The following is a 20347-nucleotide window of genomic DNA, read 5'->3' as shown; positions in this document are numbered from 1 at the left end:
TCTCGTTATCTGTCATGTTGTTATTCAATCGGGTGTGCAATTTAAAAATAACTTTTCCTTTTCCGGAAAAAGAATTAAAGATAATTTCTCACTGAACCTGGCATAGGAGGGAGAATTTAGGAGGACGTGGTTCCCTGAGAAAGGCTCCTGACACGCCACCCTCTAAAGCCACGTGACCGAGCGGGTTCCCAGGACAGTTTATGAAGGTCAGCGGCTGTGAGCCTCAGAGAAGGTGCTGGGCTCACCGGGGGGAACCGCGCGCTTCCTCGGAGCGCCTGTGGGTAACTGGGAGGGCGTTCCGCCACGTCCGCTCCCGGCCGTTGGGGAGTCTTTCCACTGTGGACACAGAGTCCCGCAGGGATTGTAGGGGGGGCATTCTGGAGCACGCGTGTCCTTGGTGCCACACCCCGTAGCCCGGAGGAGGAAGCGGCCGCTCTCCCACCTCCGTCTGTCCTCGATCCCCGAGCAGCCCCGGGAAGGAGGCTGCGGGAGGCCTGGGGCGGGACGGGCAGCTTAATGACAGCCTTCGCTTCACAGTCACACTTAGGTTTGTTTCCGGAAATAAATCTGTGCTCAGTGCAGTAACAGCAAATGATGTTTTCTCAGTTTTCTGCTTTACTCTAAAGAGACTGGTTCCAAACAAATGGTCACAGGGGAGGGAGGCCAGGGGAGGGAGCTCAGAGGGGCGATAAAAGACACCGTTGTGATCAGACCCGGGGTCCAGGGTGAGCCGAGGGGCCCTGCTGGCCAAAGGCTGTTAGTGGGACGCAGAAAGCGCCCCCGTGGTGCGGGGCGCCGTCTCAGGTCCCACCACGGCGGAGTTAAACTGGTGCAGATGCTGGAAGCCATCGACCTGCCAGACGGGATGAATGGGGGCCTGGGTGCCCAGCAGTCGTGTTTCAAAACTCACCCCTGCCCGCCGGTGCTGGTCCGCTCAGGGCTCCTCCTTTGCCTTGTCCAGGTGAGGGGCAAGGGGTGGATTCAGAGCCGGGTTTCTGGAGGGAAACCATCTCCCCATCACACGTGTGAGTCTCTGAGCCACTGGACGCAGAGCCTGGCGCACCTGCCTTTCAGGATCCGTGCGTCCACAGTGCCCCACGGCAACCATCCACACCTCGCTGGTCCCCAGGGAGGCCGGAGGGCTCCACCACGACTTGTTTCTCCAGCAACGGCATTCCCAGTAGCTACCCAGGAGAAATGACAACACATGTCCACACGGAAACTTGTAGGCGTGCATTCATAGCAGCCTTACTCCCAATAACCCCAATGGAAACAACCCAGAGGTCCATTAACGGATGAAGGATAAGCAAGATGTGGTCCGTTCACGCGGTGGAACATGATTCAGCTGTAAAAAGGACGAAGCACTGACACGGCTACAGCGTGAATGAGCCTGGAAAACACGACGCTGCTTTCAGGAAGCCAGACGCACGCCGCACGCAGCAGGGTCTCGTTGGTGGGAAACGTCCAGAATAGGCACGTCGCGGAGACAGGGAACGGACCGGCTGGCTTAGGGCTGGGGGAGGAGGGCGATCACTAAATAAAGAGTGCAGGTTTCCTCATCGGGGTGATGAAAGTGTTCTCAAGTCGACTGTGGTCATGGGTGCACAACCCTGTGAATATACTAGAAACCACGGGATCGGCCGCTGAAAGGGATGAACTGCACTATAGGTGAACTATTATCTCAGTGAAGCTGTTGAAGAGGAAGAATGCAATCCTCTATAAAAGGACGAAAAGAGCCTACAACCTCACCAGCTGAGGGGCTGCTGGGGGAGTCCTGAACCTGTGAGGGGCTCTGCACAGCACCAGGGCTTGGGGTGAGCTCCCCTGAGGACATCGGTCCCCTCGCTGGCCTGGAGGGGCTTTTGCTCTTATTAGGTGCTGGGCTCAGACCTCAGCCAGCATCCCTGGTCCCTCCCCCTGCCCCAAGGAGACCCCCCTGGCCCCTCCCCCTCCCCCCCAGGAGACCCCAGACCCCTCCCCCTTCCCCAAGGAGACCCCCCTGGCCCCTCCCCTCCCCCCCAGGAGACCCCAGGCCCCTCCCCCTTCCCCAAGGAGACCCCCCCTGGGCCCTCCCCCTCCCCCAAGGAGACCACCCCTCGCCCCCCCCCCAGAAGACCCCTGGCCCTTTACTGGGGGGGCGGGCTTGGCACCCTCCCCCTGGCAGCTTCTTCAGCTTTGGGGCTGACACATCTGCTCCCTCCCATGAGGCTGGCCTTGCAGCTCCTTCTGTGTCCAGCCCAGATGGAGGGGGGCGTTGCCCAAGCTGGATGGGTGGACGCTGCCTGTGTGCGCACACCTTGGGCCGCAGGGGGTGTTGGCGTGAGGCCAAGAGCCCCCACACAGAGAGGGCAGTCGGAGGGAGGAGGGCGGGGTCCGAGAGGATCGGCAGGGGTGCGGTCCTGGCCACCGCGTCTCAGCCAGGGAGCAGCTTCCTCCTGTCCTGACCCAGGGACCACCTGAGAGCCAAACTCTGAGGGTCACTGGACCCAGGGGGGAGGGGTCTGCCTGGCCCAGCCCCCCATGAGGAGAGGGGTCCTGCAACCGCAACCGCAACCGCAGAGACTCCCCGACAGTAGGGAGGGAGGCCCCTCCCGCCTCCCCAGCTGGGCGGAGGCACTCAGACTCCGAAGTCGAAAGCGTACTCCTTAAACCCGGCCTATAACTCATGATTAGATTTTAATTTCAATACTTTGTTAAAAATAGACTGGCTCTCACCAAGAGCAGGGCTGCAGGAAGGGGCTTTACATGGCCCGTCCCTGGAATACGAGTAGCATGGAAAATGTTATTAGAGTAATTTTTCATCATGAATAATAAATTAATAGGAGAATTTGGTACCGCCACGTGACACCCCGGGTGAGAGTGGGCTTTGTTTTAGCAGAGTGGGAGCGGGAGCGGGGCTCTTGGTGGAGGAGGGGCAGGTGTCATCGGGGTGAGGTATCTGTAGCCATGAGGGACCCCCAGACGCATCCTGGGTGGAGGACGGACTTTGGGACCCAACCCTGCAGAGCTTTTGAGCTGAATGGGTGAGGCCTGGTCCTTATTTCCTCAAAAATGCTGGAAAGAGGGTACAATCTGGAAGTTCCAGTAACACACTAGCCTGTCAGGTGGGGCGTGTATTTTATCCTTCTCCACACCCCCTGCAAGTTTCCCTAATGCGTTTCTTCCTCCTAGGCAAAAGTCAGGAATTTTTCAAGTCACCAAAGACCTGGAGAGATTGTTTGACTGAGCACAGGGGGCTAATGAAAGAACGAGGCTGCCTCTCTGGGGCCCAGGGGTCTCCTCAGCCCTCTTTGCTGCTTAGACACCTGGGGTCAGACCCTTGCCTTACCTGGCTGTGGTGGACACGGCCCACAGGACCCACACGGCGGTAGGTCACCTGCACAAGCGTGCAGGGTCCTGCTGCTGAACCAGATCCCGGGACAGAGACTCTCATTGGCTCAGCCTGGGTGAGGTGTCCCCTCCTGGCCAGTCAGCTATGGCCAAGGCAGATGTGGGTGTGGGACTGACCTTGAAGATGGAAGTGAGGTTGACCTTGAACTTGGAGGTGGGATGTGGGGCTGACCTTGAAGTTGGAGGTGGGATGCGGGGTTGACCTTGGCTGCCGCTCAGACTTCCTGACACCCTCTCGGTTTGGGGCTGCAGGCTGGGCGGAAGGGGGCTCCGACAACGCATTTTTGTGGGAGCCCAGCTTCCCTGGCATCTGTGAGCACATAATCGCTGGCGCAGACGCGCAGGCGCCCAGCCCCGGCTCTATCCCGCCCTGTCTTCTACAGTGCCTTCCCCTGCAACTGACAATTAATGTTGCAAAGAACACGAAAAGGAGGGGAAATTACAGCAATTCATCAACTGAAATTATAGGTGTAGACACATGTCAGCAGTGGGAACAGTTTCTATCAAAATTAAAGTACTTAGAGATTTTCCTTAAATTTCAAATTATGCAAATCCCATTTCCCGAGCTGCTGCAGGATTACCCAGAAGCACCATACACGCCGTCGCGACTGCGGGCCTCTCCCTCCCCGCGGCTGCTCCCTGGCTGCCCGGCTCACGACTGGCTCGGAGACCAGGCCCGGGAACCGGGCAGGTCCTTCCGCGAGGAGGACGCTGGGGCTTGGGGGCCGGCAGAGCTGCGCAAACAGGCCGGGTGGAGACAGGCGCTCACCTCAGTCACTGTCCCTGCCGAGTGTTTATCAAGCGTGTAGCGGCTGTCGGCCGGGCGGGACGGTCACCTCCGTGCACTGTGGCCAGGGCAGGCCCAGGGCAGCTGCGAGCAGAGCCCAGACGGGTCCGGATTCTCACTCTGAGCCAGGCCCCTCCGGCTCAGTGTGCCCGAGAGCCCTCGGGAACCCGTGTCCGTGTGCAGATTCTGATGCCCAAGGTCCAGCTCTGCATCTCTAACCAGCTCCCACGTGCTATGGCAGGATGTCCGAGGCGTGACCGTGGCCTGAGGTCCCGCGGGGCTGGGCTCTCCCTGGAGACCCACACGAACGAGGCACTGCTGCTGCCTGTGACCTCAGCTGGCCGCCCCCTTGGAGGGGGAGGCGAGACAACCTCGGCCCCGGGTTCTGGGGCCCGGTCCCGCCTGCCTGGGAACCAGGCATTGTGGCTGTCTTCTGGCCGTTAGCTCTGGGAGGCGGACATGGTCCCGGAGCTCTGTCCCCAGGCCTCGGGCACTGTCGCTTAATTTCAGTGTAATTGATGTCGAATTGGGTACCCAGGTCCCCTGTGAAATGCCTAATGAATTCACCGTGATTAATGGTGTTCCAAGTGCAGGACGGTGGCCAATCGGAGCCGCCACTCCTGAGAAGGTTAAGCGGGCCAGGGACGCCCGCAGACCCAGGTGGGGGCAGGGAGGGGCGTCTTGGCCGGCACCAGCCCCAGCCTCTCTGCGGCCCCCAACCCGCAGAGCACGTAATTAGCTGTTCTGCAGGGCAGGGGGTTGGGGGAGCAGGTTTCTAGTAAGCAGGAGCGTGAATGGGAGGAGGGGGAGGGAGATGGGGGCTTCGTGGGCAGGGCTGGGGGCCTGGCGGGGAGGAGGGGAGGGCTGGCCCCCCACCCCTGCTCCTGAGTCTAGGGCACTGAGTGCCTTGCTGCTGGCCGAGGCCCCAAACCCTCTGAAATAGGGATTCCTGGCTCTGCGGCCAGAGGGCAACGGTGTTTGACTTACGCTCTCAAAGACCCCGCGGGGGGTCAGACGCCAGCGCGGCCACACAGCCCTAGTCCAGCGCGCCCCTGCCCTGGGCGGTGGGAGCTGCCTCTTGGGGCCCCACCCTCCTCTTTGTTAGACCCCACGTCTCCACGGAGGGGCGGAGGGGCGGAGGGGCAGTGGTCACGGTCGGTCCCGATGCTCGACGGAAACTTCTCCCTCAAGGACGGTGTGGCCGAGAAGTGAGGGGACCAAGGGGGCCTCCAGCGAAACCGTCTCCCAAAAGGCCACCCCTGGTACCCCAGTAGGGACATGGAAACAGAGCCGCCGCGGCCGGTGACCCCGGCCCTGCCCACGACCCTCAGAGCAGCCGGAGAGGCTCCCCCGGATCCTGCGTGTGTCCCGCTCAGGCCCAGCTCACGCTCCAGCACCACAGAGACCAAAGGGCCCACGGCCACGGCCAGCTCTGCCGGCCAGAATCACCCCCACCTGTGGGACCAGAACGTGGGAGACGGACGGGCAGGTCCACCGCCGTGCCTGACCCTGGACGGGAGGGGCCTCTGGCTGAGACGCCCCCGGGTCTGCGTAACTCCTCCCTCACGCCATAGGGGCAGGCGGGGGCTCGGCTCATGACGTCCGCCGAGGATGTGCAAGCTTACATGTGTCGTAACTTGGAGCTCCTCCCCGAGATCAACTGGTCGGCTACTGCTGGGCGATAAGTCCCCCCCAAACTCAGCAGCCCACACAGTAACTTATCGCTGCCGCATGTCTGGGCGTGGGGGGGGGTCTCCTCCTGTTCCTCTTCCTCCCGCCTGGGGGCTTCACGGACGTGGTGGGCGTACACAGCGTGGGTGGGCCCACCGCGCACACCGGGCCCCGGCTGCCCTTGGCCACAGCAAGGGTGTGGGGGCGCCTCACCACGCTTCTAACCTGTGCTTCCAGACGAGCAGCGGTGCTCAGCGCATATCCCCGCGTCCGTTGCCTCTTCCCTGACGTCACACGTTTTGCCCGTTTCTCCGGTGGGCGCCCTGGCTCCTCCGGGCTTGTAGATGCTGCACATAAGTCCTCTGTCGGATTTGTGTTGCAAATTTCTTCACCTCTGTGGTTTGCCTTTCACCCTCTTGGTGGACAGACCTTCTTTTTTTTAAAAGGTTTTTTTTTTTGATGTGGACCATTTTTAAAGTCTTTATTCAATTGTTACAATATTGCTTCTGTTTTATGTTTTGATTTTTTGGCCTCGAGGAATGTGGGATCTTTGCTCCCTGACCAGGGCTTGAACCCGCACCCCCTACACCGGAAGGCGGAAATCCCAACCACTGGACCACCAGGGAAGTCCCGAACAGACCTTCCTAAGTGTAAAGTTTTCAACCTTTCCCCTCCTTTTGTGTCCTGAGAAATCTCTTACCACCTGAAGGCCATGAAGATATTCTTCTACATTTTATTTTAGAAGCCTTATCGTTTTGCTTTTTTCATTGAGATCAGCAACCTTCTAGAACTAATCTCTGTGTATGTCGTGAGGGGAGACCAGACTCTTACTCAATGCACAATCCGTACAGGGAGACGGCAGCCGATGGGGAGTGGGCCCCCCTGCTCGCTCCTGAAAGACCCTCCCTCTTTCTAACTGGTCCTCCCTTGTCCTGAAAAACCAAACTGTGAATTCTTGGTAACAATAAATGTTAATGTCTCAGCTGAAGAGAAAACAGAGGTCCTGCCTGTCCAGGCTCGGGGGCTCCTCAGCGGAGGTGGCGGAGGCATCGGGACAGTTTTCCGGGTGACGGTGCGAAGCCCCAGGCCCTCGTCCCTGAAATGGGAAGAGCAGGGCAGCCTCGACCCCCACAGGCCGCCATGGGGATGGAAATACACCGTCAAGGCCCAAATGCTCCGGCAACATTTGTTGGAAAGGCTCCTTCCTCTACAAATTGCTTTTGCATCTTGTAAAAGATCGCGTGGGCATGTTTGTCTGGGTCTGTTTCTGGGCTCTGGGCTTTGCTCCCTTGCTCTGTTCATCTGTCGCTCCTCTGTCTCCATCACTGTAGCTGTGTAGCTGCTGAATTCCTGCTATTTTTCCATCCTTTTCAAGGTTGGTTTAGCCATTCTAGGGCCTGTGCTTATTTGTATGGATTTGAGAGTAAGCTTGTCCATGTCTACAAAAACCTTGCTGTGATCTTGGTAGGAATTGCATTTTTATTCCTTTTTTTTTTTGGCCACACCATGCAGCATGCAGGATATTAGTTCCCCGACCAGGGATCGAAGCTGTGCCCCCTGCAGTGGAAGCACTGAGTCTTAACCACTGGACCACCAGGGAATTCCCTGGAATTTCATTTTTAAAGTCACATATGAATTTGGGAAGAATTGATATCTTTACTATGTAAAGTAAAGATGAATCTTACAATCCATGAACATAGCTTGTCTATCCATTTATTTACATCTCCTCTGATTGCTTTCATCAGCATTTTATAGTTTTTAGCACACAAGTCCTGCACATGTTTCATTGTATTTACACTTAGTATTTCATTTTTTTTCAGCAATTGTAAGTGGTACTTTATGTTTGATTTTGGTGTCCACGTGTTCTTTGATATTATGTAGATACACAAATGGTTTTATATGCTTATCTTTTATCCTGTGACCATGCTAGACTCACTTATTAGTTCTAGAGGTTTTTTTTTTTCTTTTTTGGGTTCCTTGGAATTTTCTACATAGACAATTTTGTCATCTACAAATAGGGACAGTTTTATTTCTTCCTTTCCAATTTGTATGCCTTTTATTTCTTTTTCATACATTATTGCACTGGCTAGAACTTCTAGTACAATGTTGAATAAAAATAATTACACCCCTAACCCCACAGCTGAAGGAAGACCCACAGAGGCCTCGAATATAAGTGTTTTATAAATTTCAGAGCAAAGAGCTAAAGAGAGATGTTGTGGCCCAAGTCTTCAACCCCACGGAGCCCGAGATTCTGAAGGAATTGCTTAGGGCTCAGACACCCTTGGGGAACCAGGCCAGCTGCTGGCATCCCCAAGGCCTATCCTCCATCTCTTGATTTCAGAGGTCCTGCTCCTGGGCCTCTGCCGTCGTGCCCTGTAGCCCAGCCCTGATCTCCCTGAGTGAGTTCCTTCCGAGCGGGGCCCGAACACAGCGGAAGCCAGGGAGCTGCCTGGGGGCCTCAGCCTCCCCTTCAGGGGCTCTGCTCCCGGCCCTCCCGTGGAGAATGGTCCTGCCCTGGGGCCGTGGCAGCAACAACCTTGCCGGGGGGAGGTCTGGGCCAGGTGGGGGTGGGGAGAGGGCCAGTGTGAGGATGGCACAAAGGCCGTGGACACAGCAGACCAGGCCCAGGACGGCCTGGAGGCCATGTGGACCTCATCAAGGGAGAGCACAGGCCGGTAAGTGGGTTCCCAGTGCAGTGACGGTGCAGAGGTGAGATAGCAGGGGTGGGGCCAGAGGGGATGGGAGTCTTGGGGGCTCTAGGGGGGTCTGGTGGGCTTTTGTGGCCATGAGCAACGATTGTCCCACCCCTAGAGTGTTTACCACCCCCCCCCCCCCGGGCACTGGCTCAGCGGGCCCTCAGCGCTGTGTAGGTAGCCTGGTGGCCCATTCCCCAGACAGCAGGACTGAGGCTGGAGGTCGGGTGAGGGGGCTGCTGCCAGCCTGCCGCCCCAGAATTCGAACCCCGGCTCTGACTCCGGCTCCCGTCCCGCTCTTCCCTTCCCCTTGGGGCCTTGCTGGTCGGGAGGAGACCTGCCTTCTCTGAAGTGGCCCTTCCCCAGGGGAGCCAGGCTCAAGATGGAGCTGAGAGCCCCCAGGCAGGTGCCCTCTGCGTGCAGGCGAGGGCAGCGAGGCCAGGATCAGGCAGAGCATAGGGGGGCCCGAGACACGCCTGCGGACGCCACGCTGTGCGATCTGAGTGGCCAGGAAGCTACAAGCTTCCATCAGACTGGGGCATTGCGGGGGGGGGGTGTCTCACAAACTCTCAGAATAATCGTCCCCAGTCTCTGCTTCCCCCTGCATGCAAATGGGCTGTGCCAAGGTTTTTTTTCTTTCTGTCTTGTTTTACCCAAGATACCCTTGACCTCAGAAAGCCTGTCACCCATCTGTCAAAGATCCTTTAAAAAAGTAATTACCTGTGAACCTAAAACTGCTCTAAAAGATAGTCTTTAAGAAAAGTGATTGAGAGAGAGGTGGATTTAAGAATTTTAATGTAATTACTGAGTTGGCAATTTCTAGGTGAATTTCCGCATCCCTTTCCAATGGAATTTTTCTCTTCTCTTTCTGTCATTTTTAGCAGTTAAAGCAAGGTGTCCTGATCACGCCTGAGATATTTTTGTTTAGGATGGCCGGAACTCTCACACTGGAATAATGAGACTTTGGAACGTAAAACTGCCTCTGAACAAAAGTCACACAAATGAGGCGTTAGCACCCAAGAGGCATTGAGTGTGTCTTTGGGAAGCAGAATGGGAACGGAATGCAGCAGGTAGCACTGAACCCACACGCCTGCGTTGCTGCCAGAAGCTCTGTCATCGCAAGAGCATCAGCGGGCCGTGAAGTGGGGCCGGGGTCTCTGGGTCCCTGCATTCCGCTCCTGGCAGGAATCCAGGCCTGTGACTGCCCGGAATTGACGCCTGGGACCTGCCTCTCGGTTTGGGTCCCCCAGAGACAGATGTACACGTGTAAGCGCACAGACACGCGTGCGCACAGCGGCTGCTCCTGGCTGCCCGTGGCTGCGGAGAAAGGGCCCGACCGGAGGGAGACAGAGGAGGCAGGTGGGCTCAGCTGCAGCCTGTGAGGGGGCGGCCCAGGGCAGGGGTGGCGCTGACAGCTTCTGCTCCGCTTGGACCTAAACCAGCTGTGACATTTCCCAGGATTTGCGGTTTCGGGAGCATTCTATGTACACAAAGTAGCCACCACGAGAGTAGATGGGACCGTGTTTCTCCCGCAGTAAATGCGAGCTGAGCGCCCAGGCAGAGGCAGACCCAGCTCCCCGCCCGCCCTCGGGGGCTCTGGGGTGTGACCTCCGTCCTAAGGCGCCAGGGTGCTGCCAAGGGGGCCTGAGGCACCGGCCCTGACTGTCCCACAGTGCTGACAGAACCTGGAGTGAGAAGCAAATGATCTGCTCTGGTTTCACACGTTATCATGAATTCTCCAAGCAAGACTCCCCAGACAGATGTCTAAGAGTTTAAGGGTGACGCTTTCAGCCATAACGCCAGGTAGGAGGTCTTACTCAGCATCTTAGCAGTGCCAGGTGGCTAGAGCCCCCTCCCCTCACACACACACACAGTCACGTATGCTCACACACACAGACGCACACCACCTGCGTGCATATGTACGGGCACATATACAAACGCACGTGCACACACACAGAGACGGCAGAGAGACAGTGGGTGGGTGGCTTAGGAGCAGAGGACACTGGTCTGGTCCCAACCCTGTTCAAAGGCACTGGGACCTCCCCAGGACTCAGTTTCTTCATCTGTGAAATGGGGTTGATGGTTCCTGCGCAGCCTACATCTTGAGAAGACGAGGAAAAATCAAATGAGACAACAGGCAGGAAGGTCTGCTTGAGGGTGAGAGCCCCTCCTTCTGGGCTGAAGGACCCGCTACCAACACACGGCTGCTAATATTGTCCCCTGAGCTGTGAGCTGAGGACAGCTGAGGCTGAAGCAGACCGTGGCGGGCTTTGGGTGCGGGAAGGGGCAGTCGGGAGGGAAGTGACCCCCGGCTCGGGAACACGCGTGCCCGAGGCAGGTGCCGAGGCGCCCTCCCCAGGACAAGGTAAGACCTGGTCTTCACGGAGGTGCCAGAGGCAATGGCCTAGATGCAGAGCCCAAAGGCAGCTACCTAGTTCCTGGCCAGGTTGAAAATTACAGAAAGGGTGGGAGGACACAGGGATCCCCTTCTCCCCAACTCCTTCTCTCCCTAATGTCTTTAATCGGTGCCGGAAAAGGTAGCGTGCTAAAACCGAGGGCTTCTCACAGGGAGGTCTCCTCTGCCACCGCCTGCTCAGGGAGAGCTTCCCGGCCTCCAGGCCAAGCCGGGCACCCCGTCTATGCCCTCATCACACAGCACGTTTCCTCTCTGTGGCCCTTACAACAGGTGTAATCACACGTCCGTTCATGTAATAATAGGAGGTCTGCCTGTCCCACTGGGTTGTGAGATCCACGGGGGTGGGGGCCAAGCCTGGGTTTCCTCTCACCCGGACCCCCATGTGGCCCAGAGCCAGGAACGGAGTACAGCAGCGCTCGACCTTCGGCTTTTGGCCGCTTGCCTCGCGTTCCATGAAATGCAGTGAAATGCCAGCGTACACGTCCTCCAATGGGAAAAAGTAACTTACACATTCCTTGGAGTTCGTTGCAATGAAATCTGCTGTCCACGTGAGCAAGCCTGTGAGGAGGCAGATGGCTGTGCGGGCAGCGGCCGCAGAGCGGAGTAGTTGCCGGGTTAGGTCCTGGAGAGACCACGGTCAGGGGTGGAGGGACGGCCAAGGGTCCGGCGGGCGGAGGGCGGCAGTCGGGAGGCACTGTCCAGCACCTTGGACAGCGCCTGCCCTCCCAGCTCCAGCGTCCGGGTTTCCTGTTTCCTCGGGGCCCCAGGATTAGGACGGGTTGATCGCACAAAGCCATGATGGACGCAGTTTCTCTCGGACCAGAGTGTCTGCTTGAGCCCTCAAAGCATCCCCCTGACTCAGAACAAGAGGCGGGTTCCAGCCCCGGCTCGCTGCCAGCTCCTCTGCTGTGTGACCTGAGGGGGGCCGGGGGGTCTCTCACCACGCCTTGGGGCCACAGTCCCACGAGCAGGGTGAAGTCAGTCTCGTCGGGGGTCCTTGGGTGTTACCTGCTCTGTGTCACTGGGTCACTTTCCAGCGTCTTCTCTACTCCCTGGTCAGAAACCTCTGATTTTGGCTGTTTCTACAGCCAAGAAGTGGTCTGGTATTCACTCCTGTACCTCCAAGGGGCACGGTGCTGGCACATGGTCGGAGCTGATACATAACCGTCGACTGGAAGGAAAGAACGCAACTTCCTGGTCCGCTTCCTGTGACCGCGACTGTGTGGGTGTCGACAGAATTCAGTTTAAATGTGAAAAGAGACAAGCAAACGAACCTACGACTGGTGGGCCCCCACGGAGTCAGCACTCGGCCAAGCGCAGGTGTCTTCAGGGGGACACGGGGGCTCGTCCTGCGGGCTCCGCCCTCGCCAGCTGCAGTGAGTGAACTGGGTGAGCAGGACGGCCTTCCACAGGCGGCGTCCACAGCGCTTTACCAGCGGCTCACGGTGGCTGACGGTTCTCGAGGCGAGAAGGGGCCCCCTCGCCCAGGGGCCCCTGAGCCCTTAGGGGACATGAGCCAGCCCCACACCCAAGCCCCCGGGGGGCCGCCCAGCGAGCACGCAGGTGGGGCGCAGGCTGTACCCCGCACACCTGAGCACCTGTGAGTTTCCTGTGGCCGCAGTAACAAGTACCACAGACCAGGGGCTTAAAACAGCACAAGGGCTTCCCTGGCGGCGCAGCGGTTGAGAGTCCACCTGCCGATGCGGGGGACATGGGTTCGTGCCCCGGTCTGGGAGGATCCCACGTGCCGCGGAGCGGCTGGGCCCGTGAGCCACGGCCGCTGCGCCTGCGCGTCCGGAGCCTGCGCTCCGCAACGGGAGAGGCCGCAGCAGCGAGAGGCCCGCGTACCGCAGAAAAACAAACAAAAAAAACCAGCACAGATGCATCGCTCACAGCTCTGGAGGCCACAGACTCCACAGTCACCCTGTCGGCGGGGTCCGTCCCTCTGGGCGCTCTGAGTGGACTCTGTCCCGTGCCCCTCCCGCCTCCTGGCGCCTCCTCCATCCCTGGGGCCCCTGGGCCTGTAGGTGCCACCCCACATCTCTGCCTCCGTCTCCCCGCGGCCGTGGCCCCCCCCTCATCTGAGTCTGTGTGTCTGAAGCCTCCCTCTGCGCCCATCTCTTAAAAGGACACCCGTCGGGCTCCACAGCCCCGCCCCGGGCCAGCCTGGCGAGCTCTTCCCTGCCCACCCCACCTTCTCTTCCGCTAGACAGGCGACTCGGTGTGTCTTTCAGGAGGCGCTTCAATAGCAAAACCCGCGCGCGCACACCACGCATTCCACGAACTCGCACGCAGGCGGAGGCACACGCACACACACGTGTGCACACAAAGCCCCAGAGGGGCTGCCGGACCTGGTGCTGCCGGGCGATGGGCCGGGGGGGGTCCTACTTTTGGGCACCGGGCAGCTGCGATGTACCTGCTTTTCCTAACGCGTGGTTGCAGGCGGACGGCTCTGAAGCGGTGCCAGTGCTGGGGCGTTTCCGCAGGAAAGGACGCGGGCTATCGGCGTGTGTTTATTACGTGAGGCGGGGCTTTGGGGCAGCTGAGGAGGGGCGTTCCTGGCCCCTCTGTTTAGCGCTCATGAGAACCGCGGGGCCCCTGCACCCCGCGCTGGCCGCAGACGATCTACCTACGGCCTGAGCGACTCCACCGCCCAGAGCCCAGCCGTTCGGCCCGCGTCTCAGCGAAGCCACTCCCTCAACCCGTCACAGCACATGCCTTCCGTCCGCGTCTTCCGCAGAGAGTCAGCTGCGCGGGGGACACCACCCAAAGTGGGGCGCTCACATCCCGACGCTTGTCAGAGTTTCCTTCAACCCCAGCCCTTGAGCCGATGCTAATTAGGGGCTGCTCCGTGCCCCTCCGGAAGCCTGGAGAGGCTTTTACAGGGCACGGGGTGTGCGTCCCTGCGCGCATCTGTGCTCGCGGGTGTGTACATGCCAACACGGGTGTGTGTGTGCGTTAAAGCCATGTTTAAAGGCATTGGGACAGGGAGGCCTCGCTCCGATAGAGCAACGCGGGCTGTTTGGATGTTCGCGCGACGGAGGCGGCCCGAAATGGAGTGATTTGGAAGCAAAGGGAAATCTGGCCCCAGAAACGGTCCAGCCGTTTCCCTCCACAACCAGCTTGTGCCGTGGACGCTCCCGTCAGCCGGAAACTTGTGACCCATCCGTCAGCCCGAGGGGTGCTCCGGGCACTGTCGGTGAGGGCCCAGGAGGGGGCTGGTGTGTCCGGTTGGGAAGCAGGTCCCACCCCGGCCACTGCCACCCTCCCTCCTGCCGGGAGCAGCTGAGCGGATGTGTCCCCTGCCCCACCGCACACGGCGCTTGTGAGGACATCATGTCTGCAGAGATGCCATCAGGGCATCAGGTCAAGACACAAGGACCTTTGCCTGGAACAAAGGAGGGGTGGTCGCAGCGGGGCAGGGAGTGCAGTCAGCCTAGGGCCCCTGCCAGGGAGGGGCTGCTGTGCCCACCAGGACCCTGGCCAGGCTGGGAGGAGGGCCTGGTGGTCTCAGGGGGCACCGGGCCCAAGGCCAGGGGGCCGCCACCAGGGCTGGGAAGCCACCCGGCTCGGGGGCCCTCACCCAGAAGGGGAGGTCAGGCCGGCCAGGGCTGGTGCGGCCTCTGGGTGGGCCTGGGTCTGCACCCTCCGCCGGGTCCCCCTCACTTGTTGTGCACATTCACATGCACACGCACACACGTGCACCCGCGCAGCCTCTGTGCCCGGTCGGGGGTGGGGACCCACCGACAGCTGGGCTGAGCTGAAAACCTTCCTCCAACTTCGCGGTCCCCGACCACAGCTCTCCATCCAAATGGGGGGCTCCAGGCGTCCTGGGCTTGTGGCCACATCCCTCCCGTCTCTGGCTCCATCTTCACGTGGACTTTCCTCTGTGTGTCTCTCTGTCCTCTCCTGTCCTTATAAAGGCTGGATTTAGAGCCCAGACTAATGCAGGATGGTCTCATCTCAAAATCCTTAACTAATCACTTCTGCAAAGGCCTGTGTGAACAAGGTCACGTTCTGAGGCTCTGGGTAGACGTGAACTTGTGGGAACCCTGCTCACCAGACGCTGAGGTCCTTGGCCAGCGCCCCCTCCAGTGGCCTCACCGCCAGGCTCAGGGGAGACCCCACCTTCAACCTGGGACCCCTCCCCTCCAGACCAGCTACCCTGTCCCAGTTCAACTGAAATATTGGAAACACAAGAAATGCTTCCCAGTAGAACATACCCAAATACTGCTCGGGATGTCCGTACACCCACCTCCTGTTGTTTCTCTGAACTACCGCTTGACCAGGTGCCCTGTATTTCACGGGCTGCCTTAGACTCGGCCGCACCCTCGCAGCAGACGCAGCATCTCCACCCGGAGACACAGAGACGAGCACAGAGGACTCTGTTCTGGCGGCGCCAGCTCCCTGCCTCCTCCGGCCCCTCCTCCCTCCCAGGCATTTTTGGCTCCTCCGTTCCACACTTATTTATGGTGGTGGCTGTCCCCAGGCCAAGGTCACATCTCGAACACTGGCATCTGGGCGAGCAGAGCCCGGCACGTGGGCTCCGTATGGGATGAACCGCGGACCGCGGCTCGTGGGGAATCGGGCAGGCGGGCCAACCTCTCCCTGAGGATTTAAACCCTTCTCGGCCGAAAGGAAGGCAGAGCCTCGTGGGGACACGTGGGCCTTGGCAATGACCTCTCATGTCCACGAGCCAGGCACTGACGCCATCTCAGGAGCAGGGCGAGACGCAGTGGGGGGCTGTGGCCAGGACACCCATGCTGTGGCTGGACAGCTGGACAGACCTCAGACACTCTTTGGGCCCCATCAGCCAAATGCCCCCTGCCTGGGCGGCTCAGGGGCTCTGCCTGCAGCCGGCCCGCCTCGTCCTCGGGGACGGAAGGACGGGACTCCAACTCCAGGCGAGCCCGCCCCGCACAGGGGTTCCCTCCGGCAGCCCTCGGCCTCTCCCCCGGCCGCTGTCCTCGCCTGTATGTGTCTCCCGCGTTTGGGGTGCTCTCAGCGGACTGGGGATGTGCCTACCCGTCCTCGCCCCCCCCATGCTCGAGGAGCCCCCAGGCGCCGGGTGGAAACGCCCCGTCTTCCGCGTGCCAGCCCCCACTTCCACGAAGTCAAGAAGTGCTCTGCTCTGCGCGGGCAGCCCTCCTCCCCGCAAGCTCAGGGCTCTGCCCAGCGACGCCCACTGCCGGCTGCACGCCCTCTGCCCGGCGCCACCGGGGCCCTCGCCGGCCCCGCCCGGAGCACAGGACAGTCCTGGCAGGAGGGGTGGCATCAGGGGCCCGTCCCCACTGTCCTCCTGCCAGACGGACCGTGCCCAGGCCCCGGCCCTCCCCCAGGGCCAGGAGCCCCCGGAAGGAACGCCCTCGAGGGGAGGGCATCTTGCTCTCAGGGTCAGTGTGTGCCAACTGCTGAGAGAAGAGGGGGACGTGCTGGGGGGTGGGGCACTGCCCAGAGGACTGTGGCCAGCAGGTGGCACTGCCCCCCCACCTCCACCGCCCCAAACCCCAAGTAGGGCCAGCCTCATTCTCAAGAGGTGAAAAGTGGCGTTTCCTCCCCACAGAAGGGGGCTGGGATGGATGACCACATGTGCCAGCGACCTGGGGTTGGGGGGAACGTGCACACACATCCTCATCTCCATGTTCACTTGAACCCATTACCATAGTCTCACAACTCCATCTCCATAGTCACGAGTCCCATTTCCATATTCACGAGCCTCATCTCCATACTCACGTGTCCTCATTTCCATAGTCACGAGGTCCATTTCCATAGTCACGAGTCTCATCTTCATACTCAGGTGTCCTCATCTCCATAGTCATGTGTCCTCATCTCCATACTCACAAGTCTCTTCCCTATTTATGTGTCCTCATGTCTATCTTCATTCATTCTCATCTCCATATTTGTGAATCCCCTTCTTCACGACACTAATCTCCATATTCACATGTCCTCATCTCCATATTCATGAGTCTCATCTCCATACTCACGTGTCCTCATCCCATCGTCACGAGTTCATTTCCATATTCATGAGCTCATCTCCATACTCACGTGTCCTCGTCTCCATAGTCACGAGTTCATTTCCATATTCATGAGCTCATCTCCATACTCACGTGTCCTCGTCTCCATAGTCACGTGTCATTTCCATATTCATGAGCTCATCTCCATACTCACGTGTCCTCGTCTCCATAGTCACGTGTCATTTCCATATTCATGAGCTCATCTCCATACTCACGTGTCCTCGTCTCCATAGTCACGTGTCCCCATCATAGTCAGGTGTCCTCACCGCCAGTCACGAGGTTCATTTCCATATTCACGAGTCTCATCTTCATACTCAGTGTCCTCATCTCCATACTCACAAGTCTCTTTTCCATATTTATGTGTCCTCATGTCTATCTTCATTCATTCTCATCTCCATATTTGTGAATCCCCTTCTTCACGATACTAATCTCCATATTCACATGTCCTCATCTCCATATTCACGAGTCTCATCTCTATACTCACGTGTCGTCATCCCATAGTCACGAGTTCATTTCCATATTCATGAGCTCATCTCCATACTCACGTGTCCTCATCTCCATATTCACGAGTCTCATCTCTATACTCACGTGTCCTCATCCCATCATCACGAGTTCATTTCCATATTCATGAGCTCATCTCCATACTCACGTGTCCTCGTCTCCATAGTCACGAGCTCATTTCCATATTCATGAGCTCATCTCCATACTCACGTGTCCTCATCTCCGTAGTCACGAGTCATTTCCATATTCATGAGGCCATCTCCATACTCACGTGTCCGCATCTCCATAGTCACGTGTCCTCATCATAGTCAGGTGTCCTCACCGCCAGTCACGAGGTTCATTTCCATATTCACGAGTCTCATCTTCATACTCAGGTGTCCTCATCTTCTTACTCACAAGTCTCTTTTCCATATTTATGTGTCCTCATGTCTATCTTCATTCATTCTCATCTCCATATTTGTGAATCCCCTTCTTCACGATACTAACCTCCATATTCACATGTCCGCATCTCCATATTCACGAGTCTCAACTCTATACTCACGTGCCCTCATCTCCATAGTCACGGGTTCATTTCCATATTCATGAGCTCATCTCCATACTCACGTGTCCACATCTCCATAGTCAGGAGTCCCATTTCCATATTTATGCGTCCTCATAACTATCTTCATTCTCATCTCCATATTTGTGAATCCTATCTTCATGATACTCATCTCCATATTCACATGTCCTCATCTCCATATTCACGAGTCTCATCTCCATAGTCAGGTGTCCTCATGTCTATAGTCACGAGTCCCATTTCCATATTTATGCGTCCTCATGCCTATGTTCATTCGTTCTCATCTCCATATTTGTTGAATCCCCATCTTCACATCCTCACCTCCCAGCGCAGAGCCAGACCCCCCAAACTGCCTCTTGCAGAACCGCTGTGGGGCCCCGTCTGCTTGCAGTTGGTCTGGGCCGCACAACCAGGTGCAGAGGCTGGGGGTGAGGTGTGGAGGGGATGCAGGACCCTGCTCAGGCCTGGGTTTCTTCCCCACACGGCATTATCAGCAAAAAGTCCTGGGAAATCCTGGAGGCTGTCCTGGAAGGGGAGGCCCACGCAGCCCCGAGGGGCGGGGGTGGGGCTCGGACAGGCTGGAGGGAGGCCTGACCACGTCTGCTTCGTTGCCCCTGAAATTACACAACACAGCCAAGGAGACAGGAGAGCTGTTGGCTGGAGGCCGCGGAAACCGGGGGCCGCGCGGGGAGGCCACAGTGGCGAGCCTGCCGGCCCACCAGGCTTGGGTGAGGCGAGGACAGAGGTGTGCCCTGAGCTGCAGCATCCAGAGGGCCCTGAGCTCAGCTGCTTTGCCAGTGTCCACAACCTCTCTGCGCTTTACGAAGGGCCCTGAGACCTGGACGGCAGCAGCCGGGTGGTTCCTGCAGGAGAGCCGAGCCTCCCACGGGGCCCCACCTTCCTCAGTGGAGCCTGGGCTTCTTGTTCAAAAGCTGAGCCGAATGGGAGGGCAGGGGCTCTTGGAGGCCACGCAGTTAGCAGGGGCCCAGCGGTTCCCTGCGTGGCCTGCGTCTGCAGACAGGATGCCAGGACGCAGGTGCGTCCCAACAGGCCCTGGAGGTGGCTTCCTCGCTCCACAAAGCCATGGAAATGGAGTCTCACTCGGCACTTCGCGTTTATAGACGTTGCCCCCAGGATAAGATATGCAATTCTCTGAAAGGAAGAAATTCAATCATTACCCTCTTCACCCAGGCCTCTTTGTGGTGGAAAGTTAGTTTTGCATTTAATGAAGACGAGCTCTCCACCGTAATGAGAATGCGATGAGGGTGTAATTGAAAACGTAGCAGAGGAAGAAGGAGCCCGTGGCAAGTCTGGGGGGAGGAGTTAATGTTTGCTTTTTTAAATGTGTATAAAAAAGAGGCGGGGGCACAGGGACAGATCTGATTTCCCAGGGCCCTGGGAGCACACTTTGTGGATCCTCCTTGCATCCTGGGGCCTGAGCATCAGAGGATACTTCTCCCCCATCACAGACAGGTGAGGTAGACTCCTCCCCCACCCAAGGACTCTCAGCCAGTGGCCATGGGGCTGGAGGACCCTCGGGCAGCAGAAAGACAGAGGCAAAATATTTCTGCCCAAACACCCAAACAAAACGGGGTGGGGGGCAGCCACCAAGAGGGAACCTGCCCCAGGGCTTCCATCCCAGGGGCTGTGAGTCCGCAGGGGAGTGAGCGCGGCGAGCGAGACGGAGAAGGGCCGACCTTGGGCGTGGCTGGCCAGATTCGAGCCAACCGGCTCGTCACCAAGCCTCATTTTGCTGGAGAAAGAGGCACAGGAACAGTGGAGTATTATTCAGCCCCGAAGAGAAATGGAGGAATCTTAAATGCGTATTACTAGCAAAAGAAGCCATCTGAAAAGGCTACAGGCTGATTCCAACTACATGATATTCTGGAAAAGGCAAAACTATGGAGACAGTACCCAAAAAAAAGGTCAGGGGTTGCCAGGGATTAGGGCGGAGGGAGGGATGTCCAGGTAGAACACAGGGGATGTTTAGGGCAGCGAAACTCCTCTGTGTGACACCATAGTGGTGGATACAGCTCATCATACATGTGTCCAAACCCACAGGATGTACAGCGCCAAGAGGTAGACTGTAGACTTTAGCTAACGATCTATGGATATTGGCTCATCAGCTGTAACAGCGTCCTGCACCAGAGTAAGATGTTCATGATGGGAAACTGCACGGGAGAAAAGGGGGTTTGTGGGAACTCCTTGTACTTTCTGCTCAATTTTCTGTAAACCTAAAACTGCTCTCAAGAATAGTCTATTGATACAAATACATTTAAAGCACAGGAGAGACTGCATAAATGAATGAATGACCGACGG

The 20347-nt window shown here is 58.1% G+C and overlaps 1 long non-coding RNA gene across 4 annotated transcripts in view; it reads right to left on the bottom strand.

The window, feature by feature from the left end:
* Nucleotides 1-633: 633 nt before the first annotated feature.
* The window catches only part of LOC136792467 (uncharacterized), a 56283-nt gene continuing 36569 nt past the window's right edge, over nt 634-20347 (bottom strand). For 3 of the 4 annotated variants that reach the window (XR_010836286.1, XR_010836287.1, XR_010836285.1), the window contains one exon: nt 2131-19180. This is a non-coding gene — a long non-coding RNA (uncharacterized lncRNA). Of the gene's footprint in view, nt 1622-2130; nt 19181-20347 lie in introns of those variants that run through there. The other variant, XR_010836288.1, reaches the window with a different exon arrangement.

This window comes from Kogia breviceps, chromosome 14 (genome assembly GCF_026419965.1).
Source record: "Kogia breviceps isolate mKogBre1 chromosome 14, mKogBre1 haplotype 1, whole genome shotgun sequence".
NCBI classification, from domain to species: Eukaryota; Metazoa; Chordata; class Mammalia; order Artiodactyla; family Physeteridae; genus Kogia; species Kogia breviceps.
Note: the sequence above shows the minus strand (reverse complement) of the source record. Positions and strands in the feature narration are given on the sequence as shown.